Source organism: Medicago sativa, chromosome 8, assembly GCF_051527215.1.
Source record: "Medicago sativa cultivar Bolivia chromosome 8, Bolivia_mono, whole genome shotgun sequence".
NCBI lineage: Eukaryota > Viridiplantae > Streptophyta > Magnoliopsida > Fabales > Fabaceae > Medicago > Medicago sativa.
In genome coordinates, this window is record NC_140756.1 from 30,567,339 (window position 1) to 30,578,069 (window position 10,731).

General features: G+C 34.2%; 1 non-coding gene and 1 pseudogene across 1 annotated transcript; one reads left to right on the forward strand and one right to left on the reverse strand.

Annotated features, from left to right (window-relative positions):
* Positions 1-1,534: 1,534 nt before the first annotated feature.
* Positions 1,535-2,338, forward strand: LOC146898315 (uncharacterized; annotated as a pseudogene).
* Positions 2,339-5,619: 3,281 nt separating this feature from the next.
* Positions 5,620-5,727, reverse strand: LOC146898316 (small nucleolar RNA R71). The gene has a single exon (XR_015024373.1). It is a non-coding gene; the product is annotated as a small nucleolar RNA R71 (small nucleolar RNA).
* Positions 5,728-10,731: the final 5,004 nt, after the last annotated feature.

A 10,731-nucleotide genomic window follows, 5' to 3' on the forward strand; every position in this document is an offset into this window, starting at 1 on the left:
ATATTCTTGGGACAATATTTTTTTTACAAATGACTCAGTTATTATAGGACGAAGAGAGTATCCTGTTCAGTTGACTAGAGTTTGGACTCAAGACTTCACAATATGTGTGAGTTGCAATGATGTCTACTATTTTTTTTTTTTTTTTTTTATGAATTAAGAATGCGGTTAAATATCACAGAGAATTTTGAACATCTCAATTAGGATGACATCTCCAAAAAACTTCATTCTCTGATACCTACTTATAAAATATATTATTAAAAAAGGAGAAAATATGTGGGGGGTTGGGGAGTTAGGGTTAATTATATTTTTATTCGCAACTAAATCATGTGATTTCAAGTTTAGTTCCTCAAAAAATTTATTCATTTTTAGTCTATATTTGCATTTTATATAGACTATTTTAAGGACTAAAATTATATATATATTTTTTAATGCAGGGACTATTTATAAACTGTAATATTGTGGAGGACTAAATTTACGATTAAAATTTAATAGAGACTAAACTTAAAAACTCATGATTTTGTAAGAACTAAAAACCTATTTAACCTTTTGTCAAAAAAAAAAAACATATTTAACCTTTTTTTTTACAAGAAAAACCTATTTAACCTTATAACTCATGTTTTTTTATTTCACATATATATGTGTGTAAACTAATCATAACTATCAAATGATGTATATAGGGACTTGCTAACGTGTTTCTTTAAGGATTTTGTTAAGTTTTTTTTCTTTAAAAAAAAAAAAAGTTTTATGTAGGAAAAAAGTAAAAAATAATTTTAAAAATTGAATACAATTCTTCCAACACAATATTTTTTATATGCTTAGTTAATAAGCATACTTACGTCTAGCGTTTCCCTGATTTAAATTATATAAAAACTCTACAAGAAAACAAATGGTCTGAAAGGGGGCGTGAATAACAGCTCAACATAGGCAACTTGTAACTCTTATTAGGCCTTTTGCCAATGGTAAGGCTGAGCCCATTACGAAGCATACTCAGGGCAGTGCAGGTAGTAAACTAGCTGGGAGGTGAGTATCAATAAATACAGGCAGTGGGAGCATCATAGTGCTGGTAGTAGGGTATGCGTAGAACATAAACTGAACCGTAATTGTTACTCCCTCCGGTTACATTTATTAGCAACTTTCTCTTTTTTAGATTCATTAAATAATTAATGCTGTGCTAGCTCAGCTCCTTCTCTGCCCCTCTTCTGTGTATAAGCACCGCAACATGAGTGATTTGGATAAACACCGCAACAAGAATAAGATGTAATTTGTAATTTCATGGAAAGAAAACGTGTCAGAAGATAAATGGATCATTTCAATCCAAATAAAAATTAAGAGACAAATCAAATTGCAATCATCAGCTTATCCGTGCAATAGTAAAGAAAATTGTGTCGTGCAATTTAATATTTTTCCTTTTCTAAAACTTATATTCATTTTAAATTGTTAAAGAGGGAAAATATGATAGATTTGGCAGTTACTTGGTTCACAAGTAACCGACTAGTTAGGTAACTAACTAACTCGTTTGATAGTTAAAGCAATTATGAAACAAAGTTATAGGTGGTTATTGGTTAACCAATTTGTGTTGAAGACGAATTTCGTTTATCCAGTTTTGCTATCTTTCAATTTCTTCTACCTTTTTTCCTGCATTGTTGATAGTTCAAATGAAAGTGTCAATGGTGGACACACAATAACCAAGAATAAAGGTTATATAACTGATACATTAATCCCCTATTTCATGCATTCTAATGGGAATCTAGGTCTTGTTCTTGTTTCACCATTACTATCTAGTAACAACTATCATTCCTGGTCTTGTGCCATAACGATAGCTTTAAGATCAAAGCAAAGGCTTCACTTCATCTACGATGCATTACGAAGACCACCAGATGAAGATCATGATTCTATGGCTTAGGATAGGAGCAATACTATGATCGTGTCATGGCTCAACAATTGAGTTGAACCAGAAATTTCTCAAAGCATCTTATGGATGGATACTTCTTCTGAAGTTTGGAAAGAATTCAAAGACAAATTTTATCAAGGTGATATCTTTAGAATTTCTGATATACAAGAAGTCTACACTATGAAACAAGTTGATCGTTCTATTTATTCATATTACACTAAAATGAAGAAACTTTGGCAAGAATTGAATAATTTCATACCTATTCCTGTAAACAATTGTATTGATGAGTGTAATGTTATTGCTAAGATGCGTGAATAAGAATGTGACCAAGTTATTTGATTTATCAAAGGGCTCAATGAGCAATATTATGTAGTGTGAGCTCACATTGTGGCAAAAATGGACACACCATTTAAAAAGCATGGTGTTCCTCCTCATTTACATCAATGAGGCATGATCAATAATTGTTAAAATTTTTTGGGTGTAAATCGGGTATCCTCCGCGCGCAACTGCGGAGACTAATCCCTCGAGCATTGTGGGACCCAAATGGGCGGCAGGCTCTCCCTAAGAGTTTTAACACTGCTGCATGCCCAAGGCTGGATTCGAACCCAGGACCTTGGTTAAGCTAGAAGAGACCCGTTCCATCTCATCTAAGCGCTCTTGGGTCAATAATTGTTAAAATACCAATGGACAAGAGGAAGATTCACATTCTATTACATATGATGATGATCATCTTGATGCAAATATAGGAAAGTTAGCCTTTACTTCAAAACAACACAAGCCATTTCTAGCTCATCTCCAAAATTCAAGCACAACATTATTACCTTCTCATAGTGTGAACCATTTCACCAGAAATTCACCATTAGATACACGTATCATTTGTACTATTCCAAATCTAATCAAACTTGAAACCTTTATACTTGACACTGGAGCCACATACCATGTTTGTTATTCTAGAATTTTTTTTCAATGCATGAAGAGAGTAAAATCTAAGCTTTTTTTTTCTTTCTTTCTTTCCAATTAATGTACCACTATTAAAAACAATATATACCAAACTACCATTGTTTTTAGATTATTTATCCTACTACCACTTTTGTTTACGAAAAGACATCATTCCCATCAATTTTAATGAAACGTGTGTTTTGGGAATGGAAACAAAAAATTAGCTTTGTCCTTTTTTTTTTTTTAAATTTGTTTTGTTGGTTTTTCTTTAATTTTTCTTCTTCTTTATTCTAATTCCTTTTTCTTTTTACGGCAAAAAAAAATGTTTCTTTTTATTAATTTCTTTCATATTCAAAAATAAAACTCTTATTTAATAAATTTAAGTCTAAATAAATGATTAATTAATTAAACCAAATATTAATTAAATCATTAATATCAAATTTAATTAAACAATTAATTATTTAATTAATGATATATCAATTAAGCACAAATTATTAAGTCTACATCAGCGTTATCTTATCTAAATTTTAGTCAACCAATCATATTTTAAATTCGTCTGACGTGAGTGATGATGTCAACATTATATTATCTAAATCTCAGTGAACCAATCAAATTCAAATTCCGGATCACGAGGGTGTAAGCATTTACGTCAACATCATCTTATCCAAATTTTAGTCAGCCAATCAGATCACATTTACAGATTGCGCTGACGTCAATGTTATCTTATTCAAATCTAAATGATATCATCCTCCCTAATTTACTACACAAAAAAACTCACCACTCATCCTATACACTCAACTATCTTAAAAAATTCCACCCATAGTCATGCCTCCAGTATAAATAGATATCATCCTCCCTAATTCACTACCCAATAATTTATCATTGCTTAAAGTGAAGAAAAACATCGAATTGGATGTACTTATCCAATGTATCTAGATGATGAGTCATAGATTAGTTTATTTTAATGCTTTATTTAGTTTAGTTTTAAATAAGATTTGATTTAGTTTTATTATAATTTATTTCCTTTTAGAATATTTTACTTTAAATTGTCTTTTATTTTATTTTAGGAATGAATATATGGTGGAAGGTGCCTTGGAGCGAAAGAAAGAGGACTGGAGCAAATACAGCGCAAGAATACGAAGATACGGGACAAAAATATGTTCCCCCAAAGTCAGAAGCTTGGCACGGCCCGTGCCAACATGTGGCACGGCCGTGCCCGTCCCCAGAACACTCTTTTGCTGCTTTTCTTCGGGCCCAAGTTACCCTGTTGCAGCTTTACCGTTTTATCCCTTTAGTTGCTTAGTTTCTAAGTCGATTGTAAAACTATAAATAGAGTAGCTCTCCACCATAAAACATTCACCTTTACTTTGTTTATTTCAAGTATTATTTTAATAAAAAGTCTTTATTTCTCTTTTACTTTCTTTGCAATTTATTTTACTGTTTTTTTCTCTCTTCTTCCCCCATGTCTACGATGAACATGAGTGAGTAGACTTCTTCGTCTTGGGATTGTTGGGGAGTCTAATGACTCAATCCTAAACAAAACAAGCCTAAACCCTAATTTCTATGTAACCCTAATTTCTAATCTAGATTCACCGTCTTAACGTGGATTAACAATTATCAAACTGTGGAAACGAAAGCGGAGGGTTTGATAATCGTTAATCCATCATCCCAAACATCAATTCATAAAGCGAGAGCGGAGTCTCGATGTTGGAACAAGTGAATCTAGACAATAATTGCAAAACAGTGAAATAGTCTTTGCAATTATTGAGACAAAGAGTAGTTTCAATCCTCTATGCATCTTCTAGAAATCATGTCAGCGAAATAGGCTTGGTTGCTAGAAGTAAACTCTCACCGGACTTTCATCGGAAAGGTGAGGGGCTAAGGGAAACCGGTCTTTAGAAGTTAGTGTGTAAACCATGAAATTAGATGTTTAAGTCTTTTCTAGTGAAGGATTTGTTATTATGGCAAACCAATAATCCCAAGGCTCTTTTATATTATTGTTATTTACTTTCAGCAATTAAACCCCCTTTTTTATAAACTTCTCTATCTTCTAATCATTCTCTAAAAGTTAATTGAATTCACAACTCCCTAGCGGAACGATACTCTTCTTACTACTATTACTTCGATAGGCCGTGCACTTGCGGTTTGGCTCTATCAAGTTTTTGGTGCCGTTGCCGGGGAGTTGTTGAAATTTGATTAACTTTTTAATAGTGATTAGACTAAAAATAAAAAATAAAAATTTTCGTTGTTTTATTTTATTTTGTTTTATTGTTTCTTTCAAAAAAAAAAATCTTTATTTGATTCTATTTTATTTTATTTACTTCAAAAAAAAATCTTTCTCTTTATCTTATTTTATTTTATATATAAAAAAAAAATCTTTTTCTATTTCTTCTTTTGCCTTTAACTTCTTGGGAAGATAATAACGATATGGCTAAGGAATGCACTCTCATAGAGTATGCAATCCCATCTTCAAATGAGTCATACGATGCTATTGTGTACCCAACGGTTGATGACAATTTTGAAATAGAACCTGCACTTATTAAGTTAGTGCAGGAAAATCAATTTTTCGGATCACCCACTGAGGATCCGAATCTTCATATTTCAATTTTTTTAAGACTCAGTGGAACTGTGAATGCAAACCAAGAGGTCGTACGGCTGCACTACTTTCCTTTTTCCTTAGGGGGAAAAGCTAGTGCTTGGTTTAATTCATTGAAACTTGGTTCTATCACTTCATGGCATCAAATGAAGCAAGACTTTCTTGCCCAATTCTTTCCTCATTCTAAAATTGTTCACTTAAGAAAACAAATCATACAATTCACTCAAAAAGATGGAGAATCGCTTTACAATGCGTGGGAGCGTTTCAAAGAAATGCTTAGACTTTGTCCCCATCATGGTTTAGAAAATTGGCTTACTATGCACACTTTTTATAATGGCCTTTTGTATCCCACAAAAATTTATGTTGATGCAGCTGCAGGTGGAGCTTTGATGAACAAAACATACACAGAAGCATATGCTTTGATCGAGGACATGGCACAAAACCACTATCAGTGGACCTACGGAAGGGACACCACTAATGTTGCTCCTTCACCCTCTCAGAAAGAGGTAGGTATGTATGAAAATTCTTCCCTTGATCATCTAGCTGCTAAAGTTGAAGCACTCACACAAAAATTTGATAAAATAAATACTAGTGCTGTCACACCTCCCCCTGTATCACCTCTTTGTGAAGTTTGTGGTGTATTGGGCCATATTGGCATTGATTGCCAACTAGGTAGTGTTGTTAGAAGTCCTGAGCAAGTAAACTATGCTCAATATAATCAAGGGTTTAAAAACAATCAAATTTTTTTTCAAACCCCTCAAAATCTTTTTGGACAACAAACAACACCACCCGGTTATGCAAACAACCAAGAAGTTCCTCAAAAATCCAGCTTGGAAATTTTACTAGAAAAATGTGTTATTGATCAATCCAAGCAGCTCCAAGAGCTTAAAAATCAAACTGAATTTTTGAAGGACTCTCTTGCCAAACATACATCGAACATAGACTCCATAGTTACTCACAGTAAGATGATAGAGACTCAGACTTCTCAAGTACCCCAACAGGTGGCTAATCCCTCTCAAACCTCCGACGTCCTTCTAGGCCAAATTGAAACCAACCCCAAAGACCATATAAGTGCTATTATTTTTAGGGATGGTAACCAATTAGAGGACCCCGTTGGTAAAATTCATAGCAATGAAGAAGAGATAGGAAGTGATGAGCCTCAAAGTGAGAAAGCTATAGGAGAGAATGACAAGCCATTTGTTTCACCATCTCATGAGCCTAAAATTCATTTAACACAAGAGTTTGCTAAATCCAAGTTAGATGAGCAGTTTAGAAATTTTATTGAAATACTTCCAAACAAATTGCCACCTAAACTTAAGGATCCAGAGAGATTTTCCATACCTTGTGTCATAGGATATAAAACATTTGAGAAAGCCATGTGTGATTTGGGAGAGCATGTTAGTTTGTTGCCATTATCCCTTTCTGAGAGATTGGGTATAGGATAAATAAACCACCTTCTAACCGTCAAGCTAGTGACTCTAAACAAGCGCTTCGTGGGAGGCAACCCATGATTTTTATCGCTTTTATTTTTGTTTGTTTTGTGTTATTTTAATTTATTTTGTAGGTATTTGTCCATTATGATACAAAAAAGTGAAAGAAAGTTGAAGTCATTGACCTGAAACAAACAAAAAAAAAATGTTTTTCAAAAAAAAAAAATTTTTAAAAAAAAAAAAATTTCTTCTCTCCTCCAGAAGCTTGGCACGGCCCGTGCCAGTGGTGTGCCAACTTTTCAGCCAAAAAAAAAAAAAAATTATTTTTTTTCCCTCATTCAAAATAATCTCTTTCATCCTTTATCCATAACCCTCTAAACCAAATTCATACACCATTAAACCATAACCCAAAAACCAAAACTTCTTCACCAATCTCCATCATTCAACTCTTAAACTTCACTTAAACCACAACCCCATCACTAAACCAACTCTTCCCAACCAAAACCTTGCCTAACTCTAACCTTCACCCAAAATCCACACCAAGTCAAGTTAAGGTCAATGACATCAATGAAGAAAGTAAGAAGATTGAAGCCTCTGGAGGTGGTGCAAGCAAGAAGCAATCATCAGCCCGCAATCATGGGATCCAATTCAAGGATTCTGAGCAATTAAATAGGTATAAATCTCTAAATCTCTAGAAATATCTCTCCTTGCAGGTACCCTGATGATAATGTTATGGATAGACTAGAAATAGATGAACATGTGATTAGGTTGTTGAATAACACAACCCTGTGCTTAGGAACCTTCAAAGGGTTATGGCTTGCACCGTATAGAGTAGGAAAGAGGTAGGGAATGATGAGAGCTGTTTATGTTGTGGGCTATGCTTTATAACCATCATATTAACATTTACTATTATTTGCTTGATTATCTTGTTTCAATTGTTAAAACGAAACCGGACGATAAGGGTGATATAATGGTAGGTGGAATCATCACTTTTATTGCTAGGAAGTTTGGGGTGAGTGTAAATCAAGGGATCAAGAGGATAGAGGGGAACTATTATCTAGACTTATATACTACTTTCTCCTTCCTTAGAACCCATGGCCCTACTCACAATTACCAATATGAATGGAGAATTATTAGAGCTTATTGTTTGATTATTCTACCTAATCCGGACTTAACTATTCTGGAGGTGGTGGAAAATTTGCTTTATGTTGGTACTAACCCACATGTACATAATGATGGTGATGATGATGGTAATAAAGAGGAGGTAGGTGCAAACTTGCACCATGAACAAGAAGCCGGTGGAAGTTATAATGATGAACGGCGGGCATGGATGCAAACCAAAGTTCAAAGAATAAGCACCGAGCATCAAAGATAAGGTGTTGAAAGGAACAATGTCCAAAGGAGCAATAGAATAAATGAAGAAAACAATCAAATGCTCCGAAACATGATGCAACACCTTCACATCCAAAGTCCACTATGGACTTCAATAAAATTGTGAGCTTTCCTCTTCCTCTACTCTTCTTCTTCTTCTTCTTCTTCTTCTTCTTCTTTTATTTTTCTTTTTGAATCATTGAGGACAATGCTTCCCCTAAGTGTGGGGGGGCCTAATAAAGTGTCTAGAGTTGTAGTGTTCCCAAACTCCCTTGAACTTTATTCTTTTGTTTTGTTTTTATAGCAAGAGGCATGACTAGTAGCTTGTTTTTAATGTAAAATATGGCATAAAATTTTTTGTTTTGTCTCTTCTCTAAAGGTTGTTTCTTGTACATAAAAGTAGTTTCTTGTGTTTCTTTTGTACTTGCTATACCCATGTCTTGTTTTATTGTGAAATTCTCCAATGAGAAAAGCACCCGGTTGCAATCCTTGAGCAAATGTATGAATAGGTATTTTAAGGAACACGTTCTATCTTTAGTGTTAACTTAGACCCTTTAAAGTCTTAAGAGTAAAAGTAGTATAAGTTTGTGTGGGAAATTAATCAAATTGTTCTTAATTGTTATATTCTTATTAATTTGTTAATGTTAAATGGGGCGGGAGAATGGCACCAACATGTGGGGGAAAGGACAATCCCTAACTTCCTAATTGTGGTGGTGACTCCCTAATTTGAACTTAAAGTGAAACAAATTCATCAATGCTAGGGGGAAAGGACAATTACATCCGAGAAGACTTCCTACGCGGAGATATAATAAAAGAAAATTTTGCAGCACTACTTAGGGTGATTTTGAATCTAGGGGGAAAGGACAATTACATCCGAGAAGACTTCCTACGAGGATAGATAGCCCCTAAGTATCTGCAGCCCCTTGTGCTTAATTGTTAATCTTTAATTTTAAACTTAAATTCCCATCACTCTTATATGAAATGAAGAAAGGACTTTTCTCGGTTACTTTAGCATTAAGGATAGAATCTATTCCTCATAATATCTGTCTTATACAGGAGCAAGAAAAGGGTTGGACTGCACACACACACTCACTTGAGACTTGATGTTGGGTAGAATAAGTTCATGAGAAGTATTTGAAATTGTAATTAGTGTACTTGAAGCAAAGCCTTTCTTTTGAGACATGTGTTCTTAATATTGCCATAATAATCGTTTGATGCTGCTATGTCTGTTGCCTTTTGCTTGAGGACAAGCAAAGATTCAAGTGTGGGGGAGTTTGATGAGTCATAGATTAGTTTATTTTAATGCTTTATTTAGTTTAGTTTTAAATAAGATTTGATTTAGTTTTATTATAATTTATTTCCTTTTAGAATATTTTACTTTAAATTGTCTTTTATTTTATTTTAGGAATGAATATATGGTGGAAGGTGCCTTGGAGCGAAAGAAAGAGGACTGGAGCAAATACAGCGCAAGAATACGAAGATACGGGACAAAAATATGTTCCCCCAAAGTCAGAAGCTTGGCACGGCCCGTGCCAACATGTGGCACGGCCGTGCCCGTCCCCAGAACACTCTTTTGCTGCTTTTCTTCGGGCCCAAGTTACCCTGTTGCAGCTTTACCGTTTTATCCCTTTAGTTGCTTAGTTTCTAAGTCGATTGTAAAACTATAAATAGAGTAGCTCTCCACCATAAAACATTCACCTTTACTTTGTTTATTTCAAGTATTATTTTAATAAAAAGTCTTTATTTCTCTTTTACTTTCTTTGCAATTTATTTTACTGTTTTTTTCTCTCTTCTTCCCCCATGTCTACGATGAACATGAGTGAGTAGACTTCTTCGTCTTGGGATTGTTGGGGAGTCTAATGACTCAATCCTAAACAAAACAAGCCTAAACCCTAATTTCTATGTAACCCTAATTTCTAATCTAGATTCACCGTCTTAACGTGGATTAACAATTATCAAACTGTGGAAACGAAAGCGGAGGGTTTGATAATCGTTAATCCATCATCCCAAACATCAATTCATAAAGCGAGAGCGGAGTCTCGATGTTGGAACAAGTGAATCTAGACAATAATTGCAAAACAGTGAAATAGTCTTTGCAATTATTGAGACAAAGAGTAGTTTCAATCCTCTATGCATCTTCTAGAAATCATGTCAGCGAAATAGGCTTGGTTGCTAGAAGTAAACTCTCACCGGACTTTCATCGGAAAGGTGAGGGGCTAAGGGAAACCGGTCTTTAGAAGTTAGTGTGTAAACCATGAAATTAGATGTTTAAGTCTTTTCTAGTGAAGGATTTGTTATTATGGCAAACCAATAATCCCAAGGCTCTTTTATATTATTGTTATTTACTTTCAGCAATTAAACCCCCTTTTTTATAAACTTCTCTATCTTCTAATCATTCTCTAAAAGTTAATTGAATTCACAACTCCCTAGCGGAACGATACTCTTCTTACTACTATTACTTCGATAGGCCGTGCACTTGCGGTTTGGCTCTATCACTAGACAAA